The sequence below is a fragment of the Pongo pygmaeus genome, chromosome 7, assembly GCF_028885625.2.
Source record: "Pongo pygmaeus isolate AG05252 chromosome 7, NHGRI_mPonPyg2-v2.0_pri, whole genome shotgun sequence".
Classification (NCBI taxonomy): Eukaryota; Metazoa; Chordata; class Mammalia; order Primates; family Hominidae; genus Pongo; species Pongo pygmaeus.
Window position 1 is genome coordinate 86,500,214 of NC_072380.2, and position 18,651 is coordinate 86,518,864.

The window sequence follows — 18,651 nt, forward strand, 5'->3', positions numbered from 1 at the left end:
AGGCTGAGAGGCCTTTGCGTGACTATGTGAGCATCAGAAGCTGCCAAAGTTTCTCTCACTAAGTATTTGATAATCAGATATAGATATAAGGACAGGTGTCAGGAAGACAACCTGGGAAAAAGTAGACTAAACTGCACAGAAAAGGAACTGAAATTGACCTTGATTGCCTCTCTCTCAGGACGAGAGCCGACCTTTCCTGCTTATCTGGCTGAAACACTGAAAGAAAAATCTCAGTTTATGCAGAACCAAATCACCAAAGAGAATTAGAAGCCCTCATCCATGGCACTGCCCGCAGAGTTGCCAGGAATAGTGCTTACCCTAGTGGCCTGAAATAATTATGCATCTCTCAAAGCATCTTGTCCTGGACTGGGGATTGATTTAGGCCGCTGGGAAGATGAGGGCCAGGGCTTTGCGGCTGAGCCATAATTCCATTTCACTGTTATGGGATACACCAGAATCAGGAGCTAATGTAGAAAGATGCATTCCTATATATTTTGAGGTTCTGTATGATATGAGAAAAAGTGTGGTTGCTCAAGCCAATATTTTGAATGGGGGAGTCTCTTTCTAAACTAGATTTCTTCACAGAGTAGTCTTTGTCGCTTTGCCTTTTTTTTTTTTTTTTTTGAACCCACCCAGTGTGTTAGGACCCACATATGTTCTTTAACGGGATACCTTTTGGTATCCCCTTTATCTGGATCCTCTTTATTTTGGAAACCTTTATCTCTTTATTTATTACTCTTCCTAATTAGTTGTCATGCAAATGAGGGATTTTCTGGAACATATAGCACAAACCAAGTTTCTGTAGTGGCTATCTAGTCCATTTGTGGTGGGAGGTGCATACACATCTGGATTGAATATGAAGATTTGGGGAGGAAAAAAGACATGGCCATTTATTGCTTACCCTTTTCCTATGGCTATCCCTGATAGATGCCTTGCAAAGAACCTTAATTAAAAGTGAGACTTTACCACCAGATATGTATGATTAAATTTTAACTAATCTTAATCCTAGCCTAGCTCTGATGTTGACTTTCTTTATGAAAGAAAGTTAGTATTTTTGGTAAATTATTAAACAATTTTTGGCAAATAACCATATAGGCCATGCTTCCATTTACCAGCTGCCATCGCAATGGAATGTTTCCCCAGTCACGAAGACGTATGTGTTAGTGTAAGTGTTCAGGGTCAATGGTAATGGTTGGAGAAGACGGGGAGAGAAAACTAGGAAGAGGAAGAGGTGCTGAGAGTGATGGCGTAGCAGATAGTAGACAGTGGAATAATGTTGCGGTTTAATAGTCAGGGTTAGTAATGTCCTTATTTTCCCTCTGCCTCTGAACCTTTGCCCTGGATAAGGGGGAGTTGAATTTAGCTTTAAGAAGGGATTAGTAAGAAGAGAATGTGAATGTTGGTTTGACAGGTGGAATGGGGGAGGCCATGAAAATCCAGGGGCCAGAAACTACCCTATGGTTTGTTTTCCTCCATGTTAAAAACCTAGTTATTATATATTTACATTCTAAAAAATTTTATAACATATTGTAAGCTATTTCGAGTGTGACTATGACCAGTTAACAACATATTAGTAAGGATGTTTTGCTGGAATTTAATGATGTCTTTTAAAAAATGAAGGTGCATTTAAAAATTTATTGGCGACTTCATTTTATTTACATATTAGATTAATTATTGGCTGGATGAGGTGGCTCATGCCTCTAATCCCAGCACTTTGGGAGGCTGAGGCGGGAGGATCATTTAAGCCCAAGAGTTTGAGACTAGCTTGGGCAAAATAGGAAGACCCCATCTCTAAAAGAAAAAACAAAAAACCAAAAAAAAACCTGTCTGATTATTGAGAGTTTTTAATAAAAAATTTACAAATGACAAAAAGCTAATCTGTAGGTGTTTATTGTCTAAAAACCATGATTCAAAGTGTGTAGAAAAACACATACAATTAAAATCACTTGATATATAAGTCAAAAAGTATTACCATCTTGATTTATACAATCAAATAATCAAAATTTGAATATTTGCAATAAAGAATTTACAAACATTCAAGAAATTTGTCTGTGATTAAATATAAAAATTAAGAAATATGGTCAGAAACTTTGCAGGCAGTGTGAAATCAGAAGAGGAAGAGAATTCCAAAATTAATGGTCTTCAAATCTTTTATGGCAACTACTGTATGACAGATACCATACTAAGCTTTTTTTACAGGTATGAATTCATTTAAATCTCATAATTGTAGATGATTTGTACTAGTCATACAACCATTTTACAGAAGGAGAAAATAAGGTTTAGCACATTCATATGTACAGAATTATTCAAGGTAGAAATGGTTGAGGTGGGATTCAAACCCAGGTCTGTGTGACTTTAGAGGAGGTTCTTTATTCCTGTCCTTGATTGGAGAGAGGATGAGAACACATTGGGAGCTTTCAAATGCTCAGTGGAGAACAACAAGGTGCAGTAAAGATGACTTTTATTTCTTATTTTTTTAGATTAGCTGCCTGGGTGAATGATAATGTTGCTGTCTAGATTTTTTTTTTTTTTTTAAAGGAGGAAGGAGAGTAAATTACGGGGGCTGGGGAAGATATATTTATTTAGGAGACAGTGATCCAGAAGTATACCCCAGAGATGATCAGTAGGCAATTCAGTAGGAGAGGTCAAAAATTAAAAATAAGTAAGTTGATAAGTAAATAATGCCCATTTTTCTTCTTCCTCTGGCAGCTGTTGTTCAGTAACATGCCCTTTTGAGACTTGCACTATTCACTCAGGCCTTGGACATAGCCTGCACCTTACTTTGATCCAGCAAGTAAGTTCCAGTAAGGCCAACTCTCTGGAATTTAAGAGTATAGGTCCAGCTGAAAATTGCAAACTGGGATTTTACAATTCCACTCTGACAGCATTCCCTCATTGCCACTCTCACTGAACACTCCATTGGTTCTCATCAAAGTCCTCCATGCTACATAGCACAACTTTTCCCAGGCAGCTTCCTGATATTTATCACCGTCCTGGAGCCCATCTCCACTGCAGCTTTCTCCTGCTGAGCAGAGAACACTGTCTTCTGTCTCACAAAGGAAGAAGGAGCTAGGAACACTTGCACCTTTCCTCTCTTCAAAAACTTTACATAGGTTCCCATTTTCTTCCGCTTCCCATTCACCTGCCTCCAAGAGGAAAAGATAGCCTTTTTCTTCCCCAAGTTCTGGGTCAGTTCCTTCTCTCTCTCTCTCTTTCTGTCTTTCTGTTTCTCTCTTTTCTGAGATGGAGTCTCGCTCTGTTGCCCAGGCTGGAGTGAAATGGTGCAGTCTTGGCTCACCGCAACCTCTGTCTCCTGGGATCAAGCAATTCTTCTGCCTCAGTCTCCTGAGTAGCTGGAACGATAGGTGTGTGCCACCACAACTGGCTAATTTTTGTATTTTTAGTAGAGACAGGATTTCACCATGTTGGCCAGGCTGGTCTCGAACTCCTGACCACAAGCAATCCACGCGTCTTGGCCTCCCAGCCTTCTCTCTTTTAAATATGTTTTAATTTCTTCTCTTTCAGCCAACAAACAAGCTCTTGTGTTTTCTGTATTAAAACAGTCCTAATTTGCTGGTCTACCATCTCCTTAAGTCCTCTATGTCTTTTCTTGAAACTGCAGATCTTGAAAGAGTGTATTCTGGTCTTTACGTCCCTGCCTCCAATTTACGTACTAGTTGATTTGGATTCTGTTCTCACCGGTCTAGTGAAGCTTTTCTAGCCATCAGGGACCTTCTGTTTGACAGATATGATGGCATGTCTTCAGTTCCTATCCTGCTAGTGGCAGCAGTGAATTTTATACTTGTGAGCACTCCTCTCCTTGGCTTCTATGATGCCCATATTTCGTGCTTCTCCTCTCCCTCTTCATCTCCCACCACTTCAGCTGTGTCATTCTCTGTGTATTTTTCTTCTTCTTATCCCTTTATAGTCTCCTTAACTTTATGCTATCTGTTGTTTTCCAACTATTAGCCTCATGGTACCAGAATTTTGTATAATTGCTGGATACTTGTTGGCTTATCTTGTATAACTAGGCAATCCTGCCCTAGAAGCCAAGAGTCTGATTTAGAAATAGTCTAATTCTGATCTGAAAACACCAGCTGAGCCTATTTGACTCTCAAGGGCAATGCTTTGGTTTCTTCTCATGATGTGTCCCTTGTGGCCCTCTCTCTGCCTCCTCTTCCTAATGGGGAAAGCTCCACATAGGCCTGGACACCATCCATGTCCAATGATGAGGCTCACAGAGGGTTTCGGGAAAGTTCTAACAATAAAAAACGTAACCTCAAATGAAAGGGAGACTTGAAAGAGTGGTAACTTGAAGACAGAGTGGATTGCAGGTCTGTATTGAGATGTAGTGCCTGAACCAAACCACAAAATGTGTACGTATATGTATGTAGATGTGGGCATATGTTTATTCATCTTATATATGTGTACATGATTACTGTCTTAGGTATGGAGGCATAGAGAAGTAAGGCTCAGCCTTTGCACTTAAGGATATAAAATATCTCTAAAGAGACAGGAGATGAAAAAGAAATAATAAAAATACAAGGGAGATAACTACAAGTAGCCAATAAGTACCAAGTATTATAAGAGTTCAGAGGACAGAGTGATTTAATGGATTGCTATGGTTGAAACAATTTTCGGTAATCATTGGCATGTTGTTTAACTTTATGGATATAGTAAAGGCATACCCTTCCAGATATTTATAATGCAATGATCTTCTTGAATTAAGAGGCACCCTACCAAGGGAAGGAATGAAGGGAATGAAGGTTTGCCACTCTTTCAAGTCTCTCTTTCAATCTGTGATTGTAAGAACAGAAGAGACTTCCTGAAAAAGAAGTCCCAGGCATCCGAGGAGACATGGCGATGAGTTCATCTCTCATCCTACATTTAAAATCACAATGCTTTGTTCTGAAACTATGGCTGAAAGGCAACTCAGTATTTGAAATTGCATGACTTGGAGATAGCAAGGGAATATAAAAGCATTTTGAAGAGTGTCAGTATTGAGATGTTGTTAAAAGTTGTAAAAATTGATGAGATAACCTTTTCATAAAGCAGTTGCATAAAGAAGGGAGGTACACAATGTTGTTGAAAGCAAAGGAGTAAGTAGCTACTAAATGACTCATAGCTGAAGGAAAGAAAAAGGAAATCAATTATTAGGCAGTAAAAGAAATGTAAATTATAATTGAGGAGTGAATGGTTCCAAGAGCTCAGGAATGGGATTTGAAACAATAGCCAATAATAGAAGAGGCTTTCCTCTAACTGAATGACAAGGAGGGATGTGGTATCTTTGCCAAGCGTTGCAGTACCAATCTGCATATCAGCTCAGCATGCATACCTCAAAGCCCTTGTAGGCCATTCTTCAGATACTGATTGCATTCCAAATAAAGCTTAAATTCCTCTTCCTTTCCTTCATCACACTCTAGCATTTTTGTCATCTCTTGCATTTTACATCATTTTCACGTGGCAAGCACTTTTTAAAGCTTACAGAGACATCAGAACACCCAAAGAGTGGCTGTGGAGGCTCACTGCTCAGATCTCCCTTCAAGAGAACTTGCAGTTTGGAGGGTACTTGGCAAAGAGACTCCAGCTGCCACAACTTCACATCTCCTATGGGTTTTGCATCAAGGCCACTGCCCCTGACAACCCCTCCAAGTTAAGGGTAAATTGATGCATCTTGCATCCTCTACTGCAAAAAGGAAGCAGAACACCCGGTAGGCCTACTCTTTGGTTCTGGAAGCAACACATACACACTTAGACACTACTTCAGCTTATGTGCTAGGTGACACAGAAGGGAGGCCACCAGCTTTGAGAGGGCTCAGAGCAGGAAGGGGTTTTGCCAGAGGCCCAGGTTGTGATGCAAGCAGCCCTGCCTTTTGGGCCATATGATCAGGCAGATCCTATGGTGTTGGAGGTATCCGTGGTGAGAAAAGATATATGAAGATTATGGCAAGCCCCTGTGGAAGAATCACAGTTGCAAGTCTATGGGGATCTAAGGCAAGGATCTATATCATCTGCAACAGGCAATCTTACATCTTTTGCGACACAGTTTATTTGAAAGTTACTTGGCCTTGGTAGTAAAGGAGTGCTTGACCATGGGACGAAGTGCCTGTTCATTCAGAATTTCCCATTATGAGCTTGAGTCCTCTTGACTCAAGTCTTGACAGACCTGGAAGCAATCTATTGTGAGTTGGGACCGGGATCTCCAGGAGCAAGCTGAGTGGGACCAGAGGGCATGAAAAGCTGCAAGAACAGGTTGCCCTTTCTTGAGGGCTGAGTGGGACAGACCCTCATGTCCCCCACCTGGGTTCCACTGGTTCGCTTCTCTGAGCAGATTGGGGTTTCAAATAACTAGCTGAATGGGGAGGAAAAGCCTGTATCTGGTTTATGGTTGGATGAGCTCAGTATGTGGATGTAGCTGAAAATGGATGGAGGCTGCATTACATCTACACTCAGGAGTGGTCTTGAACATCTGTAGACAGGGAAAATCTTTCCAGTGGGCAGAACTGTGAATGTTGAACCAGTCATGTATTTTGTGTGGAAGGGGAAGTGGCCCCAGGTGGGAATATTTATATAGATTTCTGAGCAGTGGCTAACAGCCTTGCCTGGTCAGAGGCTGGACGGAGAAGGACTGGAAGACTGAAAACATGGAGGTCTAGGCTAGAGACATGTGGATGAACATACGGGAATGGACACAAAGTGGAAGAGGCACTGAAAACCCAGGTAGATGACGGGACTCAGTCAGTTAATGTCAGCCTTCCTCAACAGACATCCCAGATCTGGAGCAAGGGGCACATGAGCTTAGCTGCCTCAGTGGCAGAGATGGAGGTTGTACCTGGGCCCAAGAGCAAGGACTGCTGCTTATTGAGGTCGGTTTAACTACTCCTAACTTTGCAAGTCAGATCTGTTAGTAACAGAGAGTATTCCTTGCAAATATCAATCACCTACTTGGTGGTAAGTGGAGTATATTAGACTCATTTCGGCCTAGAAGAGCCAGTGGTTCATCCTTACTAAGGATAGACGTTCTGGGTATGGATATACCTTTCCTCCCCACAGAGCCTCAGCCTGTACCAGCACTGTCCAGGGGCTTATAGAATACCTGATTCACAAGCATGGAATTTCACACATAAACTCCAACCAGGGGACCCACTTCACAGTGAAGGAGGTGCCAGAACGAGCCCTGATTGTGGGGTCCACTTCGTCTTAGACACTGTGTTACTGCTTACCTCTGTAATATTTCAGGGGCTAACCTCATAGAATAATGGAATGGTCTCCTAAAGGCACAGCTATAATTCTAGTTTGCTGGTAATAATCTGCAAAGATGGAGTGGCATTTTTTGGGGTGTGGTATATGCAAGGACTCAGATTTCTCTATGGCACTATCTCTAATAGGGAGGACATAGAAGCCTAGGAACTAAGAGGTAGAAGCAATAGTACCTCACTTACTATCACATCCAATGTCTTTCCTATCGCTGCATCTCTGGACTCTGCAGGGTCCCAGAGGGGAAGCACTCTTGCCAGGGGACAAAGCAGAGCTGCAAACTATGGCCCCTGCCTGGCAGATCCAGTGATCATGCCCAGGGATCAGCAGGTAAGAAGAGGAATCACCATATTGGCAGGAATGATTGACTTTGATGAGCAGAAGGAGGCTTTTATACAACAGGGACGGAAAAGAATATGTGCAGACCCAGAATATGTGCAGACAGAAAAGAATATGTGCAGACCCAGGTGATCCATTTGGGTGCTTCCTGGGACTCTACGGATCCCTTGTAACCATGGATGCAGTCATGTAGCAACCCTAGTCTGAGAAAGTTATGACTTACAAAGGGTTCAGACCTTCCAGAAATGAAGGATTAGGTTATACCACTAGGTAAGCCACTAGAACCTGCTTATGTTATAGCTGATGGTGAGGAGAATGAAGTAAAGAAAAGGGAGAAGATGAGAACCATTTTTAGCCACAAGGCTGACTTCCGAAACAGGGACTGCCATTTGTTCCATTAACTTCCCTTATCAGAGCTTCCCTTCAGGAAGAAAGGCCCCCAGGAACTGCCCCCAGATACATGTGAAGACAATCTCTGCAGTGCAAGGTGAGATTGTGGTGGGCATAGATGTGCACCACTCAGATCTTCCTTCAGGAGAACTTGCTGTGAGAGAAGAGGTTGGTGAACAGCCTGTAGCTGCTGCACCTTTGAATTCCAATAGCATTCATGCTGAGGCCACACTCTGTCTAAGCTGTTTCCAGCCAATAACCAAGCACAGTGGGATTCCAAGAACTGGGTCATTCCTTCTCAACACAGACCTCCTCTGATGGGTGAGATTTCCTGTGCTCCCCACTGACCTGGCTAAAACCTTTTAAGGGCTACACTGCAGTCTGAGCCTTTTCTACACAATTCTTCCTTCCCTGCTTTCCTTTCATGGGTTTCCCGCCTACTCCTGCTTCCTGTGGTCTTTATCCTGCATGTGTGTTCCCCTGGTAGATCTCTTACATGTCTGATTCTATCCTGGAATCTGCTTCTTGGAGACCTTGAACTGTTACACCCAGTGGTCTTTAAAGAACACACAGCTAACACACACATGCACACATACACACTTACATTTACAGGTGGTTCTTGGTCAGAGAGAGATGGAAAGTCTAAATCACAACTTACTAAACTGAGTTTAAAATCAGATTTCCTGTTTCTTAAAAAAGAATGGGGAAGCTTTCTATGTACTGATATGGAAAATCCCCAAGATCTATTAGATAGAAAAGAAAGCAAGATATTGAACAATATGCGTAGTATGCTATAGTTTGCTGTATTTGTACATATGTAAAAACCTGTAAAGATACAAATAAAAATCAAGGGGGTGAGAGTAGGAAAGGTTCACTGAAGAGCAATTTGAAACTTGAAATTATAGTACTTATTAATAATTAAATTGAAATGTCAGTCTTCAGCATCTTAGCATTTTATTATTTTAGTTATTTGAAAATTCCATTCTGTATATGTAACTGAATAGAACCGCTGTTTGGCAGATGATGCAATAGCCTGTGTAAAGCAATAAATAGACTTGATAAATTTTAGGACCCTCCAAAACTTATCATCTGAAATGGGAAAAGACTGCCCCAGTAATACAGATGGTATGAGTGATTTCCGACTCAGCAACTGATTGAGTAATTCATAGACTGTCTGCCTGTCTGTGACAGAAGTGGACATTTAGAAACCTCCAGCTGTGTCAGTCCTGCCACATTTGTTGTTCTGAAAGTTTTGCTATTTCTAGAAAGAAGTATGCACCATCATTTCCTTCGATGTAACAGCCTATGCTAAATCGTGCCTTGTTTCCACACCTCAGATCCATACTAAATGTTCCTTTAGGGCTGATAACCATCAAAGCAAAGGTGAGAATTCTTTGGTGAGCATTTACAAAAGATGCTTGTGTAGGTTCTGCTCTCCTCTAGCAAAATGTCAGAGTGGCCCCATCTCATATATTCTGAGAGCTTTCCTAGCAATCCTAATGTACTTATCTGATGGAGAATCATTATCATAGGGCAATTTCCAAAACTGCCCTGCTGACAGTCACCGAGGGGAACTTATTAAATACAGATGCTCTTTGACATACTATGGGATTGTGTCCTGATAAACCCATCATAAGTTGAAAATATTGTAAGGCAAAATTGTACTTAATACACCTAACCTACTGAATATCATAGCTGAGCCTTGCCTGCTTAAAAGAGCTCAGAACACTTACATTAGCTTACAGTTGGACAAAATCATCTAACACAAAGCCTATTTTATAATAAAGTATTGAATATCTCATATAATTTATTGAATACTGTATTGAAAGTGAAAACCAGAATGACTATATTGGTACTTGAACTATGGTTTCTATTGAATGCATATTGCTTTCACACCATCATAAAGTCAAAAAAATCCTGAGTAGGGGACTGTCTGTATACACATGCCCAGGTCTCCAATGCCATGCCCATGGAATCAGATGAATTCTGATTCCATGGGCTTGGCATTGAGGTTCAGGAATCTGTGTTTTCAAGAAATACACTGAGTGCTCTTCAGGGAAACATTGCTATAGGGTAATCCTCTCCTGTGGACCACCTTAGATTCTTTAAGCTAGTCAAATAAGTTCAAAGTTGTCTAACACTAGTGATCCCAACATGACTTTATTTTTTTTCACATGAATTATCTCTCAAAGTGCTTTCATAGTTATAAAGAATATCCTACTCCTTGTCATTTTAAAAGCAAAATTCAAAGGTACTATATAATAGCATGTCTTCTAAGGATAAGTGTACAATGGATAGTTGATATTTACAAAACAAAACCAGCCATTATGAGGTGGCCTTGAAACCAAGACCTTAACAAAACCCTGATAACTAGGCCAAACCAGTGGGTGGACTTGTAAGTTGTCTTCTCTTGCCCAGCAGCATCTGGAGACTGAACTCAGGAGGTGCTGTCTAGGGACCACTGGTCTTGGGAAGTCTGTCTCTTTCATCCACCTAGGAGAAGCAGTGGGGCTCAGTGTCTGGGCTAAGTAAGCCCCAAAGAGCTCTGCTCTTAGGTGATGACACAGCAAAGTACCCCCTGCCCCAGCCCTTTGTGGTTTCCAGCCACTTTAGAATGGCTGGAACCCTTGATTGAGCTGGCGAGTTTCATATGGCCCTGGACTAGCTGGACATTGTGGCAACTGGGCACATTGGCCTGTCCCTGCTTATGGGTATCAGCATCTGGATTAGCTGGATTTCCTGTCTACCACTCCTGGGGGTTAAGAGCAATGTTGAGACAGGAGGGGTGTAGGGTTGAACACACAGGAAGAGAGTATGTTCAAGTGATCCTGGGACCACCTATTTCAGATTTTTTTTCAAGATGCTTTTTATTGTTGGATGAAAAAAAACAAATTTTTCTTTTCTACTACTATAAGCATGTGGTGACTGCTGAATCATATATATCCCAAGAACTATTCTGTCCAAGCAGTAGTGGAATTTTGCTTAAAAAATACAGCTTTTGAGGTCATTTTCATACTGACTACGGTGTATATTTTGTCTCTGATTAATGTCTGAGGAGGATCATTTTCAAGTGCTGTTTCAGTTTATGATTCTTCCTGTCAAAGGCCACAGGTTACTTATTCTCAAAATGTATTGTTCTTTTAGGTTGTTCCATGTTAACATAATTCATTAATTAAAATATTTAAAAATGTTAGAACAGGTCTTTTCCACACTTTACAGCTATTTCAGTGACGTGAATATAATCTTCAAGATTTCCTTTTTTCATTTACTCAATATATATGTAGCAAGTACCTTCTAAATAGAGTGCTTTGTAATGGGTATAAGGTCGTTAACTCCCTGCCCTCAGGGAATTTACAGTCCACTGAAAGGATAGATATTAAATCAATATATCATTGCCAATTGTTGTGCTACAGAAGAAAAAGTAGTACTATAAAAAAGAATAGCAAGGGATACTTTCAGTTAGATTGCAAGATCAGGGAAGGCCTCCCTATCCATCCCTGCACCCACCTACCCATCCATCCATTCATTTGTCCATTCATCCACCATTTATTCATCTATCTACCTGCCTACCCATGCATCCATCCATCCAACCATCCATCTACAATCTATTTGTCCATTCACCCACCCATCCATCTGTCTATCCATTTATCCACTATCCACCCACCCGTTCATCCATACATCATCCATCCATCCATCCATCCATCCATCCACCTACCCACTCACCCATCCATCCATCACTCATCCATCCATCCACCCACCCATTCATCCATTCATCATCCACCCACCCACTCAGCCATTCATCCACCCACCATCTATCCACTCATTCATCCATCCATCCATGCATCTACCATCTATTCATTCACCCATTTATCTACCTACCTATTCATCCTTCATCCATCATCCACCCATCATCTATCCATCCACCATCCACCCATCTACACACCCATCCCTCTATCTGGTCACCATCCACCCATCCATCCACCCATCCACCCATCCATTTTTCCAATAGATATTGCTCAGGTGCTTCTCTAAGAAAGTTACATTTAAGCCGAGCTCTGGAGGATGAGTAGGAGACAGCCAGAAAAGTAAGTAGATCAACTGGAGAAGAGGAAATAATTATGAAAAGAGTGTGGCACAATGAGTGTGGCACATTGAAGGGACTGAGAAGGCTCATTGAGCAAAGGAGAGGATCTTGGTGAGAGTTAATGGTGGGGAGGAAGGCAGGGACCAGGGCCTGTTTGTGTTCTTACTCTAAGAGTTCAGTAAGAAGCAATGACTGTTTAGTCACCCCTCCCATAGCTGAGGTTGGACAGAGAAAGCAAAATAGGCAGAAGTGTAGTATTAGAAAATACAAAAAGGTTGTTAAATTCTAGCCCCTCCCTATTGGTTCTGATATGTATCCTCAAGCAGGATGTGACCCCTCTGCTATAGAACAGTGTTTATTTTTAAACTTGAGAAATCCAGGAATAAGTTTTGAAAGAAAACAAAAATGTGTTTAGACCTTTCTCCCATGGTGGATTAAATTTTATTATTTTTATTTAAATTTACAATCATTGTATATGTGTACTTCGATGCATAAAATATAAGATACACCTCCGTATGCTTATAGTTTATTTACAACATAAAGCTAACATAATTGAAAACAAGTAATATTCAAGTTAACAACCTGAATTTAGTGTGACAGATGATGTTTTTCATTTTAAAATGTTACGGTACTACCCATGGAGCCACACTCCTAATTTCAGCCCATGCATCCTGCTAGATGCTGTTCAGGACTCTGCTTTGTGATCTAGTAGGAAGCCTTTCTTTGTACAGTGTGCTGGCATACCATTTGGCTATTGCTCGGTGGAGATGCATCAATTATGTATTAGGTCTGCTTTTCTTCTCATTAGTCAGAAACAATTAAAGTAGAAGGACTTAGTGCCAAAGTCAGCCTAAACATAAACATAAAATCAGCCTCTGAAATCAAGTAACAGCCCATGGAGATGAAAAATCTGGAGAGAATCAGCAGACCCCTTAGGATACATGGGTGAACTCCCATGGGTATGTGGACTTCTGTTTGGAATCCTAAGAGTGGATTATTCCTAAAGGAAAAAAAATAAAGGAAATGATTTCTTCTCACATAGATCCATAGGGACAGGATAAATTATATACCTTTTAACATCCTAAAAAGGGATCATTAGACCCCAAGGTTTGGTATGGTCAAGATCAAGTGATCATTAAGATCTGAGACTAAGGAGAGGCCAACTTGAGTGAGATCACACATCCCTGCTATTCCTGCTTATGGTATCCAGGACAGACAGAATTAGAAAAAGGCGACTGAGAGGTCTTTGCCTACTTGGCCATGTGGCTGAAAAAGGCTTAGAGAACTAGGCTCCAAAGTCAAGTCCACAAACTGATCCATTGGGGTGTGGGAAGAAAATATAAGAGCCCTGGAAAACCTGAGCCCTTAGGTTCTCAGGCACATAAAGAACAGTTTACAAGGAAGTTTGAGTAGAGGCCCTGTAAAACTGAGAGCTCCAAACACTTTGTATAACTTGCCAAATCCAAAGAGCAGCCAATAAAAGAAATGTACATTTCATGACATGGCAGAAAGTGGTGTAGTCTCCATTTGTAAGTTGATTAGGTTAATATATATGAATTATCAGCTTAAGCTAGTTTCACTGTTTTCACAAGTCTTCTCATCATTCAACAATGTTCATTACTTCGGGAGCAGAGGAGGTCAAATTACAAAGGGTGTAAACTTGAAACTTCCAACTTGAAAACGGATTTTAACTTTAGAAGAAATGATATGCAAGAGATCAAGGCTAATATTTGTAAGATTCAGGTTTTGTTGAAAGGAGGAAAAAATGATTTATGGGGTTCTCAGAAATTATCAATTGGAGAATTGAATACAGGATTTTGACTGTGAAACATAGATGAGAGAGGATGTAGGACATGATATCAGAGCATTTTGGAGAGGTCTGCAAGAGGGAGTGGGGATAGAAGTTTCCAGATTTGAATATCTGAGGGCACAAGTGTCTCAAATGAGACTTCCTCCCAGATGTCTTAGGAGAAGGTGTGGCAGCAGCCTCATCAAATATTCAGAACCAACTCAGGACAGCCACTGTAGGATAGAGGGGTTGGTTTTGGGTATTTAAGCAGAGCCTGAGATAGCCCTGTAGAGGACCCTGTAGTGCTGCACAGACACACTTCTGGGATCCAGCATTCAGTTGCTCAGTTGATGTGAGTGTTGGCAGCTGATGCCTGTGACTGAGTCCTTCTCCCAGAATTGCCCTTAGCCAAAGAGGGCCTCCTAGTGAGAGGCCATGCGAACTTGCTGGGGGCAGCCCACATCGAATAACTGATAGACTGTTGGGGAGATAAAGGTCTGGCTCCCTTGCCTCAATTGGAACAACTCACAAAAGCTGTCCCAGCTCTAGTTCCCTGTACAGTCAGCTTCTTTGCAACTGTGTGGCGGCTCTAACTTCTCTCTACTCAACCCGGCTCCCCTCACTTCTGTGGATGTTGTATGGAGAACTCTTGCGAATAAACCTTCTGTAAGCAAATGTCAAAGTCTGTTTCCTATGAAGCTGTAGCTACAACAAGCCTCTGTAGGTCCTCTGGGTCATGAATTGAAGTTTGGAAGAAACTGGAGATGACTTCTCCTGGCCCAACCTAGGTAAGAGTTGCAAGCTGGTGGGCTGCTGGTGGGTTGCTGTGGTGTAGTGAGAGGTGAGGCTTTGGGTGTGCATCACAAAGGGACAGGCTGGATGGAAGACATGGCTGTATTTCACAGAATCAGTTAGAGCCAAGATTGAGTCAGCCTTAGGGAGGAGGAGTGGCCACCCACACGCTGACTGTGCTGGGAGGCTTGACCATGAGTGACCTCAGATATGAATCTTTCAGCAGATGCAGCAAGGCCAGAGGTCAAGTGCCAAAGATGGTGGAAAAGGCACTTCAAGGGAGGCCAGTGAGGACAAGAGGATGTTTCTTAAACCAGATGCCCCTCCCTTGAGGCAAGAGGATACCAAGCCACCCGAAAACTAGATCCGTTCTCCACCCTTCCTCCCACCACCAGAGGGACAGAGAAAGGTGACTGAACATTTACCTGAAAAAGGATTATATTATACTAGAGGTAGCCAAGTTTCCCTGAAAGGGACAAAATGAAGAGTTTTTCCACCATCAGTAGAAATGGGTCTTTAGAATTACTAATTTTGGTCGTAGAGAAATAAGATGGCGTCATTTGTGCACATCTGTGATGTAATTGTGCAGAAATATGCAACTGAAAAGTGGGAAGAAAAAACACATCAGTGCAGAAAAGCCATATATGTGATATATATATTCATTTATTGTAAGATTATATATATATTTACATATATATATCACTTTCTTGGCACTAAGAACCAGGTCCTGTTCTAAGGCTATTATTTAAATAATTCTATAGTTTATGGACTTCTCAGTCTCAGAAAATTAGCCGAGTCTTCAGCTGATAGTGCACTTTTCAACCTGAATGTTGAAAAGGTATTTCCCCGGCAGACAGCCAGAAACATCGGAATCTGGAGCACAACTCCTGTGTATTGTCATTTCAAGACTGAACGGACAGGTTGAACATGAACTACAATGGATCCAAAGGAAACTTGCTAGAGGGAGGTTAAATGTCCCTGCACTAAAATGCAAACAAGGCTCTTGTTCTCAGCCTTTTGATTTTTATAACTGCTTTTTCAGAGATTTCTCTCATTTAATTCTCACAACAAGCCTAGAAGGTGGCTACTCTTATGACCTTAATTTTACAGAGGAAATGGAGTCTTCAAGCACTTCCACACCTGGGCTGTGGCCAAGCAGGGCTCTACACCCACAGCCCATGCTCATCACCTCTGCAACCTGCAGCCTCCGCTATACTGTTCTGCCTCTGTGTACATTTCAAACCAAATTTGCAGAAGAGCACAAAGAATCTGAACAGTCATTTTAGCAAAGCTAAAATGTCACATGCATATGATGAACTAGGTGCATACAAACACGAAGGGAGTCAAAATCAGTCTCATTTGTTGTTTTTCTTTCTTTCTTTCCTTTTTACAACCCCGAAAAGCAGGAAGAATCCCTCTCTTTTGGTGCATCATGTAATGCATTTTGTAATTAGTTATTTATGTATCTAAGTCTTTCATTTAGAAAACCTGTGTGTGGTTACGTCCCAGGAGCCGTCACCTGTGCCTTGTATCATTTTATCCTTAATTGGAGTTTTGGTGGCTTGTCATTTAGTTTCTTTCACGTCACAAAAGAGTAGTGTCTTAGGAAGAGTGGAGAGACTGAGCTCACAAATAGGCAAGTAGAAAATCTTCAAGTGTTCTGGCAACACTTGGACACTCCCAACACTCAGCAGTGAAAAAGCCAATATTTGCCAAATTTCTAAGCTGTGCTTATCAGTCAAGCTGTTTTTTTCACCCCCCACTCCCCCCCACCCTTTATCCATCTTTTCTTTCCTTAACAAGGTTACCACCAATAGCTGTTTATGGTACTAGTGGGATGCTAACAGTACACGTTTAAAATGTAGGCCAACAGATTTTGAAGCTTTTGATGACATACAGCAGATAGATTTGGAAATGCCTAAGAACTTCTCATTTTAACTTTCCTCCTGATAGAATCTATTTGTATCACTGGTTTTAGTCTTGTAGACTTGGAGGGAGTGGTGAAAGATGAACAGGCAGGGCTCAGCCACAAGGGGAGAAAAACGTCATCCACCCCCCAGAATAGCAACAGCAATAAATATGGTCATGTCGCTCTTCTGCTGAGGCTAAAACGACAGACAGGATCACATTTACGGCACCCAGCAGGCCCACTGCTACAAGGGGTGGCTCAGGGCTTCGGAAGCAACGTGTACAAAAGTTGGTGCTGATTTCAGAGCTGTGACTTAGCACAGAAAGAAACAGGGCATAGGGTCTAGACCCCAACTCAGAGCTAGAAGGAGCTTGGCACCCTCTTGGCCACAGGGGAGGACATTCTAAATCAGCTTTCAAGACAGCTGTCTTAGGGCTCTTGAGAGCGGAGCTGAGAACTTCCCTGCATGTCTGCCTGAGAACTTGCTGTTGTCTGCAGCTGCCACAGCCATCAAGGCCCAAGCATAATCAGGAAGGTAAAAAAGAGGGCTCTCATTGGTCATCAGTTATTTAAAGAGGGCCCATCAGATTTCAGTGACTTCTTTGCACAGAATCAGCACCTTTGCTCTGGGAAGTCTAACAGGAAGGAACATCTCCCTTACTTCAAAACTCATCAAGGCTTCCCTTCCAGACCAAGCCACTGGGTTTTAGCCATTAAGGCTCTAGATGCCTCAACTTCGTCTCTCTATTTTCATATATATTCCAATTTCATATACTAAATGTCTATATCTCTGGGGAATTGTGGTTTTACCATCTTCTTTTGCTACTTGAAACTGGCAGGATGGGGCTTATGCATTTTCCTAGCTTGCATACAGCAGGAGTCTCTTAGGCTGAATAGTTTTCAAGCTAACATATGTAGCTGATTCTTCATATGTGCTTTGGAAACCAAGGCATCACCTGAATTTGACCAGTTTCTGTTTTTCTTTAACTTCCCTGCTCTAAAATGATGCAGTTTCATAAAGTGAAGCTTTTCCTTTCTGCCATCTTTGCGGTTCACTGACTTTTCCAACCTGTCCCTGCAGGGAGTCCCTGGAAGCAGGTTCACTTTGGCCACATCACCCCTTTCTCTCATGGAACTTTAGTAACCACAGACGCAACTCCATGCTTTCATTTGTTTCAATTACATACTGAGGATTTAAATTGATCTTTTCTCTATGGATTGCAATATTAATTTTATTTGAAAAATATAGTACTTAAGAAGCGAAAGCCAATGTTGTTTTACACTGTGGTGTCTCTGTAAAATTCAGCACTATATTCTATTGTCACTGTTATCTTATGCTTCTTTAGGACCTTATTAAGACAAACAAGGTAAGTGAAGTGTGTTTTTATAGTACTGTAATCATTCTCATATTTGTGCTGTCACTGTCCTTGGTAACGGGTGGTTAAGAAAAAAAAAATCATGCCAGTGTGTTGAAGCTAGTGCCAAAGGAACATAAATTATTATTGCTGCTCATTGTCTGCTGCTGCCCAGAACTTTAACTTGCCCTATTTATACAGTTACAAAACAAAATCTTACTTAGAGAAACCTTTGCAACATTAGCATTTTCTTTCTTTAAAGCTTATGTCTCTGAGTTTTTATGCTGTGTTTCTCACGTAGCCAGAGACAATGCAGACATAAATTAACTTTTCTATGTATTATTTAGTGACTAAAAGAACACAACAGCAAGGACGTTTGAAAAATAAATTCCAGTGTATTCTTAAATACTCTAATTTGAATGACAAAGCTATATTCCAAATGATCTTAAGTCTCTGGAAAGATTCCTTTAAATATGAAAAGAGAATGATAAAATAAGATGTCCAGGAAGACTACTTGAATCATTTATTGGGAAATAGCAAGAAAAAGGCACTCTCCACTGAGAGGATAGTTAAAATGTACACAAACACATTTTAAATTAGTAAGAAAGCACTTAACTTTAGGAAATACAACTAATTAAAAGCTGCAATTTCAAATCTAAGCATTAAGTATCCTCTGTGCAGTGTGCGTTTCTAAGATTGTGTCTAAAATATCCTACAGGCTTTTAGAGTTGCATTT

At 41.2% G+C, this 18,651-nt stretch overlaps 1 protein-coding gene across 1 annotated transcript in view; it reads left to right on the forward strand.

Moving 5' to 3' along the window:
* The window catches only part of GDAP1 (ganglioside induced differentiation associated protein 1), a 45,084-nt gene that overhangs the window by 1,008 nt on the left and 25,425 nt on the right, over nt 1–18,651 (forward strand). The window lies entirely within an intron of this gene.